Source organism: Colletes latitarsis, chromosome 1, assembly GCF_051014445.1.
Source record: "Colletes latitarsis isolate SP2378_abdomen chromosome 1, iyColLati1, whole genome shotgun sequence".
Classification (NCBI taxonomy): domain Eukaryota; kingdom Metazoa; phylum Arthropoda; class Insecta; order Hymenoptera; family Colletidae; genus Colletes; species Colletes latitarsis.
In genome coordinates, this window is record NC_135134.1 from 44,044,444 (window position 1) to 44,061,396 (window position 16,953).

A 16,953-nucleotide genomic window follows, 5' to 3' on the forward strand; every position below is an offset into this window, starting at 1 on the left:
AGGAGTGGCCGAACACCCTGTATAGAACTCAGTTAAAAATATTTATTTATACAATATTCATTGTTGAAATATTTAGGTAATCTATGCGAGAAGGCATAGAATTGATGAATTTCATGAAACATTATATCTGGGGCATTTGAAAAAACTAAAAAACTCTATATAATGATGTCTGTAGACTAGTCTTTGCACCGAAGGTGGCCATTTCGAGGACTTCCTGCGAAGGCAAGCGACTGCACATTACCATTAACTTTTTTCATCGTTTTCGTGTTTTTCATCTGTCATTGAACCAAACTTCATATAGTAGTACTTTGTTTATAGGGTGCCTCGTTTTAATCGATCCACGCGAGTATCTTTAAAATTTGTTACAGTGACTTACGAAACTGATCCATATGTTAACATAATTTCTAATTCTCTTGGAATATAAATTTCTTAAAACAGTTAACATTGTATCAAAGTCACTTAAGTTGTTTGTTTACATCTCCCATTGATGCTGAAACACTCAATTAGTTGGAGTTATCTTTCATAGTTTAGAATTATTGCATAGTGCGATTGATTAATTTTATGAATTTGGATCTTAACATTGTAAAATCATTTCGTGCTCCTTGATAAACTTTTTCTTCAACTATTGTCAACTTTATTATGAAATTATAGTCAGTAGAGCAATGCTTGGATAACTGAGTTATTTTCGATTGGATAAGTGAACGATAGACATCCCTACTACTGAGAGGGGATTCCTCTTGACAAATTAACGAAACTCAACGTTGACTGGACGATTTACTTACTTCTAATAGAGTATAAGATCGTGTTTTCGAGTGTCAAAAAATGAGTTATTGTCACTCATTAAATACGGAAATATGCTCCAAGTTATATCGTGTTTGGTCTTAGTTTAATCAGAAGAACTTCACAAATATATCAGTAAAGGTCCCCATTAATAAAAAATAAATAAGTTTCACATTGTGTTGTTCTTATTTATCCTTTATTTGCTATCCTTCTCCATGTATCTACAGAAAACTAAAACGATAGGAATTACAAATAATATAATTTATAGTAATGTTAGTATATTTTTTCTGAATTTGCTCAGAAGAAGAAGGAGTTTCCTGCTATGTAGATTCTGGTTATAGCGTCGGAATTTCCATATTTAAATGTGTAAATCGGTGGTATAAAAATACGCGCGAAACGAAAAGTGTTCCGTTCAGTCAGCTCAGGTTTTTCCGCTTTTTATATTCCCAGATGCGGAGCCGTTACTTCGTCGCAAAAATTCTCGAATATTCCGCATCTGGCAAAGGGACAGCCGAATAAGGGGGTCAAATGCCCTTGAACCAGACACATAATGGATCCATCGATAGAGCATCAGAATCAATCTCTGCCAAGCTTCAACCCTTTATCTTGTTCGCAGAGGGTAGTTATAGAGGAAAATTCGGAAAATTACGTAAAAAATCTGGAGCATTGTGGTTTTCGAGATAGGTGTTCAAGAATTTTTATCGGTTTTCCGATTCCAAATTCTAGACATGAAAAATTAAAAACGTAGAAAAATACGGATTTCGTATTGAAGCTTTCGAGACACTAGATTTATATAATTACTGTAAATTGTCATTGGTTATGTACCTGAATTTTTTCAGATTTTTTGGTAGGGTGAGCCATAGTAGCAAAAATCAAAAACTGATTTTATTGACGTTTTTCGCGTGAAAAAGCAACTTATACTTTAAATTTTTGTATTCCCTTTAATAGATAACTATATTCTGTGGTTTTAAACATTTCTATGTTGAGCAGAACGGTGTATCGAATGGAAAAGCAAAAATAAGTCACCGTTCACTATATAAATGTTGATACCGATGTTTACAAACAACGAGAAGGCACGTGTAGGATATTACGTCATCATTATAGCATTCATTTCTTTTATACTTTTGAGTTTCATTTCTTGATACGTTGTTGTTACGGAGTGATCACGTTGCGAATAATGGCAGATTACACACCCAGTGAAATTGTGAATATAATACTAATGTTGAGAATATGTGAACAATTATCCTGCAGTAGTACGATTATGGAATATACTCCATCTCTGACAATGTTTAAGAAAGACTCACGATTAGTAGGGAATCGAAGATTGTCGATGACATTTAGTTTATAAATTATTACGGTTTTGTATACAGGGTGTTCGTTTGAAACTTGTACATCTCAGTGTTACGAAAAAAATACATTTTTGGCAAACATGTTAAATACAAAAGTTTTTTAGTATCAAGGGAGAAATATATTTTGCTTACTTGGTTTTTTGTTTATTAAATATTTTCAAAGTTATTCGGAGAAAGAACAAACTTTTGTACGAAACATTTTCTGATGAAATTTTATTTTAAAAAGATATTTAATAAAATGATGAATTTTTGTTAGATTAGCTACTTTGAAAATGAAGTAGGATTTAAAAATATTCAAAATTGCAACTGCTGTACTGGCAACTCGCACCTGAGGTAAAAGGATATTGAACTAAGTTTATTGAATAAATATTATTAACGAAAAAGAAATAAAATGGAGTAGTTTATGCGCTCGAAATTGCGGGTTAAAATTTCGTTTATCGTATAAATCTCTCTTATCTTTGAAGTTATTTATTTTAAACTTGGTATGGTGCAAAAATTAATTTTATTCAAAAAAATATACTGTGGCATCATCGATTCGCTTTTTCAGAAGAAGTAAAACATAATAAATGATGATTGTAATAAGCAAGTATTCATTATGTTCGTTTTGTCGAGTGTTTTTATGATTGCAATGCATATAGATCGATTGTCATTCGGTATTATGAATATTGATATTGCAGTAGTAGAACAAACTAATTAAAAAAAAATGAAAAATATGGTTTAAACCCACAACCTCGCATATAATGAACTCTACCATTGGCGCTACGATCACTTGGTTGGAAGAAGGTGATAAACATTAATATTCATAGTGCAAGGTATGTAACTTTAATTACTTATATCTCTACAATTATCGAATTATGGCACCTAATATTTTCCACGTGGTTTAGCAATTGGGACATGTAATCTATCATTCTGCAAAAGTAGATTAGAACCTTAGATAAAATCGATTTTCCTTTTTGTTTTCTAATTTTTTTAAAGAACGTAGTCTAATTTGAAGGATTTAATGTCATAAATTGAGCACCGCAATTACCAGACATAAACACTATTGAAAATCTTTGGAAATAAATAAAAAATAAAAAGTGCAGACCTTAAAGAAACCAATTTTCATATTCATTACTCTTCTGAACCTCTCGCAGCGTTTCTAGATCAATATTTGTTATTATAATTCTTATTTTGCAAACGTTCCGTACTGTAACCTACACAAATGCTACGTTTTTACGTTACTTTTACGAAACATTGCTTTCTTTAACAGACCTTATCATTACTACAGAGTAATTGAAAAGTCCTTGTTTTTGCTACAATATGCAAAATTAACAATCGTATTTACATCAAACTGATTTCCTTGTAAAATAACGTCTGTCCAAGTAATAGACATCGAATGACCCTCACAAATAAAAGGAGCAAAATTGCAGAATCATTTGAAGAAACAAACATCAGTTGACCAAGGGAAGATTCGGACGTTGTGTCAGGTAGAGTTTCAACTAATCAACGTTTTAAATTACGCTGAGATCATTCGAGGTTGCTAAGCTACACTGACTGACAAAAATTAAGAAACAAAATAATTATTTGCCAATCTCTGTACATAGGTTACCGCTAAAATTAGTACACAATCGTAATATCTCATACATTAATAATTTTTAATAAAAGCAATATTGTGTGAATGTCTGTAATTTTCGTGATTATTTAGTAAAATGAGTAACCCTTGAATTGCATGACGGCGTGAAATCTGCATGATACTGAGTCTATTAATTTTTTAATTAACTTTATTTTATTCGTAAAAGAATAACTTCACAAATGTTCAATTAGATTCACTGTAAGAATAATCAAGAAAATTGTGAGAAACCATCGTCATATCGGTTCGAAAATGAATATTTTTTTCCACTTTATGCAAATCTGTGCAGTTCAACTTGGCTTATTACAAAGTTTAATGAGTGCCAATTTAATACACATTTTTTTTTAATCGATGAAAATGATAGTTTGCTGCGGTTGCATTCAAAATATTCCCCAGTTTTAAAGATCTTCTAGTAATAATTTATAAAAGAAGGCACAAATATTTACAAGAAACTGGTAAATCCAATTAAAATTACGCTACTAAAACATACTTGTCTTTATTAACATCTTACGATGTAAAAATTTGTAGGTCATACACCTTTCATTTCTTTGTCTATTTTTCAGTCTTAAAATGCTTGCGTAGTTAAATTAAATGTGAACGTTTCGGCTTTAGTTCGAGTCACATTTAGCCTGACAAAGAATAAGAAATTATAATATAAAAATTGTACAGTGTAGAAAAATAGTAAATATATATTCTATAATACACAATTTTTTAATTATAATTCTTCAAGTTTCGTTTTGCAAAAGTGCAAGAAGAATTGTAAGTTGTCGTGCATAGTTTTATGAAAATAATGAGAATTCGTCCAGTCATGTCGATTCAACGATTTTCGATCGATCAATTTTATACCAACGTTTTTCTATTTATGGAGAGGTACTCTGTTGTTATGTACTACTACTATGGTAAATTGATTTTTTTTAAATAACCTTCATCGTCATTTGCAATATGAATTGCGATGAAAACGTTGCTCTTTTATCGATGCAAATTGATATCACTTCCACTCCTGTTGTTGCGATATTATAAAACCGTTTCAACATATAATTAAACTACATGCGCTAAATTAGCACAGTGTGCATTATCACGGTGCAGTGAAACGTGAGAAGTGTAAAAGTGTTTCTGTAGATGAGGGTAGAAGTTCATTACGATAAGACAATTTTGTATTAATTTTAAAAATCAAAAAACGCATAATTTCTTATCACTTTTATTTACATATTACATTAGGATAGACTGATGACAAATCAACATTGATTTGCTACATTACTTAGCATAGTAGTTTAATTATGCGGTTGAACGACTTGTGCAATGTCATGTATTTTTTCCAATAAAGAAGAAATTACCTTTTCACTTTAATACTCTATCGATGCCAAAAAGTTTTATTCCGAACGAATTTTTTGTCTTGAAATCTATAAAAGCAATATTTTTTTATTGTCTTATTTGTCTTTGAATACATTATTTGAATAAATCATTTCAGATCTGAGCTTTGTATGAATGAAATATTTCAAAGATAATTCTTGGGATAATAAGTTGTCTTATTTAACTTGGGTATTATTTTTGAATATTTGTAGTTTATCCGAACAAGTAGATAATATTAGTACGAATTATTTCGTGTTTTGTTTTTCGATTAAATAATTTTCCTTCTTAATTCAATAACATAGTAATGAAATTTTGTTGTTACTCTAATATATCTAATTCACTTGCTACACGGAAACAAATGTCTTTGACAATCTTTGGAAACAGCAGGAGTACTGACGGCTGAGAAAATAGAAGAAGATTAGGAATTAATCTCAATTATTTATGAGAATATTGTCAAAAAACTTAAACAACTTCTTTAATATTTATGGAATAATTCTATTAAATTTGTAGTATGACGTTTCATTATTTATCGTGTTAAAACGTTAAAAAAATTTATATTTTCTAAGATAATTCTAAAATGTAGTAGTAGTGAACACGTGTTGACATCGAAAATTCTAATACTTGACCTCTTTTAATTCAAAAGTTAACTTCTCGCACTGTTCTAGGAAGGACGTAAAAAACAACGTAAGCAATATTGAAAGCATTAAAAAGCAAACTGTTTACTTCAATAAATGAACCTCTAACAATCCTAGTATTTTTAAAAGAAAAAAGTAGATTAGATAAGTATAATTAAAGATATAATTAGGTATTTCTAAGAAAACCTTTAAGTTAGTTAGCTTTGCAGAAAGTGTAATTCATGACAGATGACATAGACTAGTGAAATCTTTTGTTTTGAGAATACCACCAGGAATATTATTTGCAAATATTTTTTGCAATGTCAACTATTGGTATAACATCAACTATCAGCATCCTTCCCTTCAATACGTTAGGGATATATCTGTATCACTCTAACTTTTAAGAAAATAAAAAAGTGATTTTCTATATCCTTCAAACAAAAATACCCCTTTATTGACCTCGAAAATAGAGAAAATTGAAGTTCTATATAATATAGACAAAACCAAGGAAGTCATTTCTACTATAAATTTCATGTTTCATAAACCGAAAACTCGTAAATTAGAATTTGGAATCATTTTGCGGCACCTTTTTTTTTGTACGAATAGAAAAGTTGAGTTTAAAATCTGTAATGTTTCATCGAATTCAGTAATCAGAATTATTTTAATGTTCGAAAAACAGGAGAAGTCGGTCGAAAACCTGACTTTATCGAAATGAAAATTGTACATTTTGACACTGTAAGTTCAACCCTCGGTTTTCTAAGCGCGACACGATATTTTTCAACATCACTCACCACACAAGATTCAAATCCCAATGATAAATTGTTCGAAAAGCTTCGATCGTTTGGGTCATCCGTCGTTAGTCGAAAATTAAACGGCGCTCTTCGAACACGCTCCACGGAACTCGCGCGAACTTTTCGAAGCGGAAACTATCGTCACCGAGGATCTATCCAGAACTGCGATCGATCGATCGCGGAACCGAGGGCTCGCGTGCCAGCTCGAAGACACCGCGCGGAACAGAATGCAATTCGCACGCGACACAAGCTCTCTCATAGTCGCGCGAGCGCTCGATGCGCCCCGCTCGCTCGCCAATTCGCGCGAACTCGCCCTTCTAATGCCGGGTCCACACTGCTGTTCGCGAACAGCGAGCAGCGAACACTATCGATATTGTCTGTCTTCGTTGTTTTAATTACTAAAACCGTAAAATTTTTTACGAGACCAAAACTTTGATTTTAGACAATTGTAAACTATGTAACTTAAAATTTGTCGTAGTACTTACTTTCGTAATCTCGCTAAAATTTATGAAGCCTATTCAAATTATTTTGTTTAACATTTCAACTTGAGAATTAATTGTTTTAGTGCCACTGTTAAAAGTTCTGTCACTCATACATGGGCGACGTGGCAGTCAAAGTGTTAAGGACACCAGGCAGTCAGATTGAGTCTTATTGTAAGGGCTTATTAAAAGAAAACGGTTAGGTATAAATAATTTTCCTTTTACTCGATGGTTTGGTAGCTTAAAATGTATACGAATACAAAGTTTTTATTCCAAATGTTGTCAAACAATGATGTATCGAGCACTTAAACGAATGCAAATTATTTTTATTTTGCAGTGATTTCGCTTCAGCGAAAAGGTTTCGTATCCTAACTCAAAATTTTGGTCATAAACCCAAGTCATTGGCACGAGTCAATCGTGGTCATCGACATTGTTTTTTGTCTTAAATACTCGCGATCGTGAGAACACCTTTGACCGGACAGGTAATCACGATTGTTTACAGTTTCGGCCATTGACCCGATGACTAATCGCACATCCTACATACGCGGTGCTCCATGTGATCAGAGTTGGGCAAATTTTATGTGTTATTAATGAATAAAAATTTTAGGTTCATTCTTAAACTAACTTTCGTTTACGTATCATTAATGAATTTTTTTAACTGACATCCATTTAGAATTTCTACTCGTTAGAGATAGTAATAGAGAAAATGCGTAATACGTCTGAAATGTTTGTTGTCAGCAAACAATAACGGTTTAGAGAATTATTGTAACTACATCTTGAAAACTAAGAGTGAGCAATAATTACTTTTTGTGTTACGACACTTAGGAATACGTCTTTTTCAATATATCTAAAAACTGTTGAAATCAATGAGTTATTGTTATTTTTGTAAATTTTTCACGCACGTGACATGATTTGTCTGCGATCCATCTAGAGCTGTCCTCTCGCGGTGGATCGACGTACGATAGATCAGAGCGAGGTCGATCGCCGTCGAACTGACAGACATTGCCTATATCAATATGAATCAATGCGAATTTCTGCACTATTGCAAGCTAAGATGTTGATAGACGATCACGATTTAGTGCAGTGCAGAAGTTTAATAGTTAAATTAAACAATCTAGACAAGTAGTTCTCAACTTTCTTTTTCTGCGAACTTCCTATGGGCCAGGGGTTGAATGAAACTTTTAAAACTTTTAATTAGTTTTGGTACAATAGCAATTTTTTACTGTTAACTTTTCCATGCCAAGAAAATAGTTATAAAATGAGGTATATTCGCTGAAAATTTTATTACGCTCATTTTTGCATAAACAGAGAGCTTTTACTTTTTTGGAAATGGAAAGAAGTTTTGATTGAACCGTAACAATTATTTTACTTTGAAAATGTTCAAGTTTAGTTGATCGAACAATCAAAAATACAATACGTAGCCAACATAAAACAAAACGTGCAAGCAATGCAAGCAAAAAATGGAATAAAAACGCGACCTACCACAAAAAAAGCCTCGCAATTTTTACATGATATACCTTGAGCAGCAAAGATATATTTAGTATATACAGCTATAGGAACGGACGTATTTACATATCGCTAACGGATTGAATTTGTCGTCTCTTGTCTTATTCACTTAATAATGGATAAAACATGTTTTGGTTGTGGAATTCGCGTGGTTAAGCCCGCTTCGTGTTTCTTTTGTAACTTTATCTCACGTCTTACACGTGTTTACCACACTGGTTATCCATATTTAAATGAAAAATTCCTGGATTGTAAATCGCAAAGGTCCTCAATATTTCAACGCTTATTGCGTCTCGAAGCGAAAATCTGTAATTTTTGCAACTCGTCGGAATTCGTCAGTTGTAGGCAGGGCCATAAAGTGTCACATTATGCCCATATATGGGCATAGTCAAAAGACTTTCTGCAACGAAATTTTCCACGACCTCCACGATAGGACATCGATCAGGGCACCATCGATTACTCACTTCAAATCTCAATCACTCTGTTAACGTTACGTAGCATCACATCACATAGCAATAAACATTTTTTCAATCGCAATCAAACCTCGTGTATCAATCATTACTTCCACGCGACCCTACAACGAATAGTAGCGAATTCGCTACGAGAGAAACACCTTACGACGATCTTCAGTCTCCAAATTCACACTGATTTTGAGAACTTGAAAAAAGAAATGATTTAAAGCAGACATTGAAAAAAATACGTCGTGACCTGTCTGAGATTCCTAATCGTGTTTCTTTATTTAAGGATAATGTCAGATCCACTGACAATTCTTCGGGTAATACCACATCCTGGACGAAATTTATTCCTGATTTATTCCGGAGGGAATTGTTTTGGTTCACTAGTTCAAAAAATTCAGTTCACAGTTACGCTGTTGAGGTCAAGGCTTATTTGAACGTGAATATTCCAATTCCGAGGGAAAGACTACGGAGAAGCAGTGAAAAATATTCTTACATAACGCATACTAACAAAAATTGATACATTATTTAAAGATCGACCAAACCTCTATATTCACACTGGAGTTTGTACTTTTGAACATCGATTTTAAGAAAGTAAATACATATATTACTAGTACCACGACGCAATACTGAAATTTAAGTATCTCCTAAAATAGATTTTCAGCAGAAGCAGCTTAATACTATTTTGTAGGAAATGGCGATTAGTGTATTAATAAATATATTATTCCATTTAAAGAAGCAAACGTGACCTTTGTAAGTCTTCTATACGTTTGCCTTCAGAAAACCTAATCACTATAAATTATTCCTTCCTGCAGCATGTAACTTTTATTTTAAGAATTTTTTAATATAACCAAGAGTTTTGAAAATATATCGATTTAAATGACATCTTGCATATGACCAAATGGTAAATATAAAAATATAACCTAAATCTAAATCCTAAACAATTTCAAGGTTCCTGAAATGTTTGTATATGTTTGAATTATCATTGTTGTTTTTGTACAACGTATGTTTATTAATATAATCTTTGCTTGTTTTATTAACTAAGTAGAGTGTTACGTTCAAAGGTGATTGAGAAGTTTTAGAATTTAAAATTCTTCAAAAACGTTCTATAAAAGTTAATTGTCGTGTACCGGTATTGATAATGACGTTGATGTGCGGAGCCAACGACGGAAATGAATTGAAAGTAACACCAAGGTCACGTGCTATGTAAATAAGTGTTAGTGGTATGCGATTGTGCGTGTAAGAAAGTTTAGCGTACTGTATGACCTCGAATGTCTCATGACGTTTGGAACTGTTAATTCTGGAATGGTGGAATGGGGTTATTAACGATCTCAGCAAAAATTTTCTGTGTAATTAAATTAAAAGTCGTTTATTTTATGAATTCTTAGAATTCCTTTTATTCACCAACACGACGTAATACTATTAATGTTATCAAATGCACGAGACAATAGTCGTGACAGATTTAATGAGTGTTTAAAACTCCAAGAACATTATTTTGAACATTTAATAAAATAATTCTCAATCTAAAATACGTTTTTTTAATTATTTGTTGACTCCTCATGTAATAACTATATGCTGAAGGGGGCTGAAATTTCAGCTGAAAAAATATGCATAACTTGTGAAGACTCTAAATATATCGAATGTATGCCTTTTTTCATTGTTCATTATATTTTTACCATATCAAGTGGCTGATAACAAGCATTTACAATTTTTGCGTTTAATTTTCCTTCAAGTAATCACTAAAGATCGAAGATTTACCCGTGTATGTAGCTTGTCGAGAAAAAGATCCAATGTTTCTCTCGGTTTGTAACCATTCACCGCGCGCGTACATTGATTTAGCAATAAAGATTTATTTGTATCCCAACAAGTTTGATAAATCACACGTAACTCACGTGGTCGGGGTAGCATGGCCAACAATAAACATAACGATAAATTGCAATCGCGTGACGTCGATATTACTTAACTCGGATGCACGCAATCGGCCAGACCCACTAAGGAGGCTCCGATACCATGTAAATGCATTTTAATGAAGTTTTCCTCTAATTTGTTTTAATTGCTAGTTAGAAAACAGAATATATGGACACGTATGCGTAGTGAAAGGTTCAAGTCGCATCACATTACTACGAATATGGAACAACAATTAATTTAACTTCTTTGCTTTTAATCCATTTGTCATAACCCATAGTTGGTGTACTATATGCATGTACATGCAACTTTTCTGTTTATTATTACCAGAGCATAATCGAAGTTAGGCAAATATTTACGAATAACGAATACAAATTTTACATCAGCTTCCTAGTATAGATCAACGCAAATTGTTTAGTTCCATCGTTGAAAATAACTTTTTCATTTATTCTACTTTATTCATTTCTTTACTATGTTTCTAAATAAATGAATGTGACGATCAATGTACTGTAAAATGTTACGTATGATTTTCTTCGTTGCACGCTTAATTATGTATTTCCAGTTTAAACATTGTTTATTCGTTTGAAGCTATTAAAAATTCATGATGTTTATGTGCATCTCGTCAACGATAATATTGTGCCTGTTATTTGTTATTAGTTATAATATTGTGTGTTATTATTTTTAGTAGTCGAACTCCGTAATCGAACAGTGCTTTGATCACATACACGTTGGACTATAGAGATTATTGGTTACATCCATTATGTGTGTCAGGGCCTCTGAGAGGAATTTTATCAGAGGATACAAAGTTTCCTATGGGCCTTTTCCCTTCTCCATTAATCATTCTGTTTTTATTCACCACGGTTTTGTACTATAAATTGTCGCATAAAATGTGAATTCTGGTTTTTACACGTACGTGCACACTATGCGTGTGCTGTTACAAGCAACTGTTTGATCTCATCCAAGTATAGTAATCATTAAGAACATATCATTATAGTTTTATAGAATCCTCGTTTAGAATCAAAATAAAATATTTCTAAATTTTGGTGTAAAGAGAAAAATAATATAGGATGATCTAGTAATCATTGTACAACCGAGAAGAAGCTGATTTCATGAGAAAATGCAAATAAAATATATAGAATAAAATTTATTCATGAGGCTTTGTTTTCGAGGAAATTAACTTTATAGATACATGTGCAATACAGTACGATTTGATATTAACATAAGTAGAAACAATGAGTAATAGACAGATGCGGAAGGCAAATTCTATTCTCTCTTAAACAAAGCATTATGCATAAACATTTTGTTCTGCATTTTCGACTTATTTTTTCACATAGAATTACTTTCTTCCCGGTTATACCATGATTACTGGAGCACCCCGTATGCCTGAATTATATTTATTAGTTGAAGAGTGCTTCAACTCAAGTTAGTGTTGAGAGACTGTTTTGTCATCTTTAAAATAAATACTCTTACCGTAAGAGTACAATTTATCTGATGATATCCTTAATAATGTATTACTACTTTGAGTTAATAAAAATGTAAATTTATAAGTTGGTAAGTATATTGTCACTTTCCTCAATTATTGAGAAAAAGATATGTCTCAATTTACTAGTACATCTTTCGATAAACTCAGTCTTTTTGTAATATTTTATTCCTATTAACAAGATTTTCCAACCTAATGCAATAAAATTTTAGTGTTTCTTTTTCAAAGAGTATTGATAATCGTAATTTCCATTTTACGTACGTATCTACGCACACTTTAATAACACTGTTTTTTTTTTATACTAGAAAAATATGTGTACGTAGTCCGGAAAGAATGCAGCCACAGTGAATATTTCGCGAACTGGTAATGATATGTTGTAACATGATAGTCAGTCAGAAGAGACCTTACCGTTCATGACTGCATAATCATTTTCCCGTGGCGTCATTCAATCGTCAGTGAGACATTATTATGCCACCGTCACTTTTACGATGATCGAGCAAGTAGACAGGAAAATGGCCATTTGAGACTTTATCGTTAACAATGTAGATCTCAATCTTTTTATGAGTTTCGTTTAATTAAAAAGAAAAGAAACTCCGTCACTTTTGTATCGGATTTCATTGTATGTTCTTAACTTGTATCGAAGAAGTTTACACAATTCTTCTCACATAAAAATTTTCAAAAGTATTGAAGATACAGTCTCAGTGAAGTCCCTGTTGTTAAACATGCTTTCACAGTTACCACGTGTTTATGTAAAATAAACAAACTAAAACCCATTTTGTTCAGTAGGGATGTGGCTATGGTCGGTACCAAAATTGCACAAAAATATTGAAAAATAAAATCTTGGCAATAGTTAAAGCGAGTTTATTTCTTTCTTTCTTTTATCTTTTGCGTGTAAAAACAAAAAAATAGTAAAATACATGTGATATTAAAAATTTTCGCGTCGCTTTGATGGGAAAATGGCCTTAATTATCCTCGCGACAGCTTATGCATACAACTCGTCAACTACAACTTTTTCATTCGTGCATGCATTTTTTCCACAATTGACGTAGTTGTAACAGATTTTTTTCATTATATTTTGTTTGATTACTAATCCTTTGTTCTTCGTGTTTGATGCTAATCGTTGAAGATTTACTGCGCGATAGCTGAACCTGTTTCGGAATCGTTTGAAACCAGTTGCTGTTTTTTTTTAATCGAATCAAGGTCCCTGGGCAAAAGAGATCAAGTAGATTATTCGTCGTAATACAGAATATTTTAATTCTGCATCAATTAACGCTGTACGAGACCTAAATTCCTCGGCTCGTCGATTTTTGTGAATACAACATTTGGTTGAATGACTGACAATGAATAAGCTTCATGTAGTATTTGAAAATAAAAAGAAACAATGATTAGATCAAACTGTTAATGAAACAAATTGGAGATATCAACGACTAGTTCAGCGTCAAAATTAAGTGAACGCACCTATTTTATACTTGAGAATATTCTTAATTGCAATGCTTTAAGATATTTGCTGCTATACTCTAAAAACATTCTGCTGTCAACTAGTACATTTTATTCTCAGATCTTTGTGAAAAATGTCATTTAATATTTTTTATGAATATTAAAAAAAAGTAAACTTACTCTTGAACTGCTATGTTTGCGAAGTGAATAGAAGTAATTTTCTTACCATCTGTCACGCAGCGTATCCACTCAACAAATAGTTTTTTACGTACATATTTGACAAATAAGTGAGAAAATGTAAAAACTGCTAGAAATAGATTCGTAAAATAAATTCCTCCACTTGAGAAGACTAGTCTCCGGGAATTTGATTTACTTCATCTTCCATTCTCTCTTTACAACTTGTATGACCGTGAACTGGCGCCTGGTTAACGACTCTGAATTGCGACATTGTTGACCGTCAAAACATTTTTTCTAGACCTGAATGAGTTTCTGAAGCGAGGAATATAATGAATGGTCAGTTTTCTAAGTAAACCGTGGTGTATTTTGGATCTCTAAACACTATGTAAGATTACTTTGTACTACAATATTTCAAAATATATCGTAGAATGATACTTTTACAGGTAAAATGGTTTACGAGTCATTTTCACTGTCGAATTTAACAAATGATTCATTTAAAAATGTTTTTGTTGAAGTACTGCTTGAGAATATTTTAGATTAAAATATTTTGTGATATTTGTTAGAGTTTTCTAACTGTGTTTGATATGTCCTCCAATTCACAAATGCTATGAAAGTGTATTGTGCTTAGAAAGAAACTGAAAATTAAGTCAAAAACCACCACGACTTTGGTTCTAAAATCGTAGAATCGAGATTTTTGTACTGTTTCTTCGTCACTATTCTTCTACTGAGAAGATTCGCATCTCATCTTCACCATCCTGCAGTTACAATTTTCTCATACACGAATGCCCACCGGTTGCCATAAAATCTATTCCCTAATTGCATGCATTTATCTTGGACACCGAAGGTCAGGATGTCTTGTAAAAATTAATTATTGACTATTAGCGTCAATATTAATAAGATATCCATTCAATGTGTATTTAAATTGTGATTGCTAGGTCGTCTAACAGCAGCTTAATTTGCTAATCAAAGACCATAAATTACGTAAATGATTTCGAATTTGTATTGAAGTCTGTTTAGTATAGAATTTTATCTTTACTGGTTGGTATATAGGTGTATTGCAATGATTCACCTTGATGGAGTGATATCTATTAATTATGTATTTTGTATAATTGTATGTATGGGATAAGTTGATTTAAAAATCGTATGATTTATTTTTTGTTATCAAAAAAATTATGTTTTTCAGATTTAGTGGCTAAATATAACTATCAGGATACTTAGTGTAATGTAAAATAATCGAAGGTAGCAGAGGTCTTTCATGTACCATAAAAAGATAGCATACATTATAAGAAGTAGAATTTAAGAATTAATTAAGAAAAAGTTATGTAACCAAAAATGTAGTGTTATAGAGAAAGCTTCGTGTTCTATACCTTTTATTAATTTAATATATGTTCTGGTTAGATCCATTCTGGCGACGAAAACGGAGAAAGAATTTTAGAATACGACACGAGATACAGTTCATTAATTTTAGATACGTATTCCTGTTAAATTAGATGTTAATAGAAACATAGAATATCAATTTAGATAAGGATAGCAAACGATTACAGCTAGACAGTTTTTATTAACTAATATGATTATTCTTATGATCATCTTGTACATTGTAAAATCTAACTGAATCTTCTTACTATAATACTTTGACCTATACTAATTCTTTAAGATTAAAGCTTTAATGTCTTAAGTAACACTTTTTAGGTTTTATAATTTTCTTTATACTATCCTTCATTTCCTTCACTAAATTAAAAAAATCATTTCTTAATAGGTTATATGAATCTTTGGAACAGGTATGCCGGCAGCAAATGTAGAATAAACGTAACAATTAATTAAATGGATCGGGTAGGACATTTTAATTTTGTAAAGGAAATAAGATAGGATATTTTAACATAGAAAACGATTTAAATAATATTTAGCTCATTATTTCTACATGAAAAATAACTTCAACGTAATGCTAATTATCGTAATTATTATTATTACAAACTTTAATTGATCTTTCGGTTGATTGGCTTTAGTTTTGAAATGGATCGCAAAACAACACGTTTGAACATTAAATTGCTATTTACAATCTCTCTTCTGTTGACTAGTATTTGATATTTAATAACAATATTTTAGAAAACTTAGATTCATCCTTTTCTCTTAATTATACCTAAAACTGCACGTTCTTTATTCAAAGTTGGGGTATTGTACATACAGTAGTGGACATTGCTTATAATTCAGTTCATTTTAATTTTTATATCCAATTGTTGACTTTTATTGTACGTCGTGTTTATTTTGTCGTTTAAGAATATTTTATGTGTAATGTGTTCTCATTGGCAGAGGATTGGCAAAACGAAGGACCAACCCAGATAGCTCAAACTCTAGCTATGCTACTGATTTAGTCAAATGTTCACTGATCATGTTTATAAAACATGAAGTAAATCTTCGGCAAACATCGATCGTGTATGAACTGTTTAGAAAATAACTAATCGATCTAATGTTACATAATCGTTGTATTAGTGATAATTAGCTGCAATTGCAGTAACCAGAAATTATAACGATAAAAATGCAACGAGAAAAAAATCGATAAGAAAATAATAAAAGAACATTTCAAAGTAATTAGCTACATGCCCTATAATATGTAAGTCTAGATCTATCATTGGTGTGACACATGCTTTTATCAAATGTCAGCTTAAATAGCGTCTCTAGATCTATTCTTTGTCTTACCAGTGGTATAATATTTTTCAGAAGAAGCTACGATATAAATCACACGCATCAATTGCATGATTCGACAATTTTTTTAAAATACTCGTCTCCACGTTTTGTTAATATCCTGGTTTAATTTGCTAACCGCGTGACAGATTGTTTTCGAATACTGAAGAATACTCTTCGAAGGAAAACGTCGATCGCGTTTCATGTCTTTGACATTGCAATCAACGTCAAAATCTAACAGGTTATTAGATGTAATTACGAATAGTATAACCATAGACAAAATGTAACGACTATTTATGACCATTTAGTGAAATTTTTTGCTGAATGTCTAAGATGATCTAGAGA

General features: G+C 31.8%; 1 pseudogene across 1 annotated transcript in view; it reads right to left on the minus strand.

Annotated features, from left to right (window-relative positions):
- Positions 1-6,634, minus strand: part of LOC143342164 (ATP-binding cassette subfamily G member 4 pseudogene) — a 33,899-nt pseudogene extending 27,265 nt beyond the window's left edge. Inside the window, exon 1 of the transcript XR_013079734.1 lies at positions 6,494-6,634. The product of XR_013079734.1 is annotated as an ATP-binding cassette subfamily G member 4 pseudogene (transcript). The remainder of the gene's footprint in view (positions 1-6,493) is intronic.
- Between the last annotated feature and the right edge of the window lie 10,319 nt (positions 6,635-16,953).